General features: G+C 44.5%; 1 pseudogene; it reads left to right on the top strand.

Annotated features, from left to right (window-relative positions):
- The first annotated feature begins 453 nt into the window (after positions 1–453).
- LOC110596634 lies at positions 454–669 on the top strand (annotated as a pseudogene).
- Positions 670–1,184: the final 515 nt, after the last annotated feature.

Here is a 1,184-nt window from a genome sequence, read left to right as displayed (position 1 = left end):
CAATATAGTTATTTGCATAATTTCAGTAAGAATCTGTTTTCTCTTGTAGCAGAGTACATTATTAGAAATACTAGTTATTTTACCAAGACTCTGACTGGCATTTCATACTATAAAACGTGACCAGATTTTGTGAAGGATTGAGGTTGACTTTATAAAGCCAAGGACTTGGAAAAAGATTGGTCTAGTAACTTGTCTACACAGTTCCCTTACATTTATGGTAAGTAAAGGATGCCACTTTTTGATAGACACAGGAAACTCAATATATTTTGAGGACCTTGAGAAGGAAGGAATTTACTTAATTCATATAGGTATTGAAGGCACAGTCTGATGGCAAATCCTTAAGCCTCAAGAGGCTTCTAAAAGGTTAATCTGAGGCAGCAGCGAGTCTTGTGCAGAGCAGAGTGGCCCTGGAAGATGCCCGATGCCTTGGCCTGAGGAGTGTTCAGTGATGTGATGGAACAAGCAAAGGGTTGCTTACACTTGAAACAGACTACAGAATAGCATGTGTCAGAGGTGGAAGTCCAAGTGAAGCGCGGAAGGTCAGCCTCACCGAGCAACCAAGAGCGTCATTTGTACCCAAGATATTCTCAGCATCAGTAAGTGTCATTGGTGGATTCCCAGGTGGAACTGAGACAGGCATTCTTAGCTGAGACACCAAGAGGTGGCTAAGGAAGTACTAGAACAGCAAGGAAGCTGATTCTGAGCAAAAAACAAGCTCCACCTACTGTTTGAAGCATCTTTCTAGCTTGCATTGTTTCTAGGAGAACCTGTGGCATAACTTTATCTATACCCTTCTCCTAGGTCTTAAGAAACACAAAATTTTAACAGTGAATGTTGGATTTGGTGAAACAGTAATCATGACTGTGAGCAAGAATAGCAAGATGCTAGCCAGGCTCGGTGGCTCAGCCTGTAATCCCACGCCTTTGGGAGGCTGAGGTGAGTGGATTGCCTGAGCCCACAGGTTCGAGACCCACCTGGGCAGCGAGACCTCATCTCTACAGTAAAATCAAAAAATCAGCCGGGTGTGGTAGCACATGTCTGTAATTCTGGCTACTTGGAAGGCTGAGGTGGAAGGATCGCCGGAGCCCAGCAGGTTGAGGCTGTGGTGGCCAGGAGTGGCCACTGCACTCCAGTCTGGGCGACAGAGTGAGACTCCAACTCAAAAAAAAAAAAAAGAATAGCAA

This window comes from Carlito syrichta, unplaced genomic scaffold (assembly GCF_000164805.1).
Source record: "Carlito syrichta isolate Samal-C Ts95f unplaced genomic scaffold, Tarsius_syrichta-2.0.1 Scaffold311817, whole genome shotgun sequence".
NCBI classification, from domain to species: Eukaryota; Metazoa; Chordata; class Mammalia; order Primates; family Tarsiidae; genus Carlito; species Carlito syrichta.
Note: the sequence above shows the minus strand (reverse complement) of the source record. Positions and strands in the feature narration are given on the sequence as shown.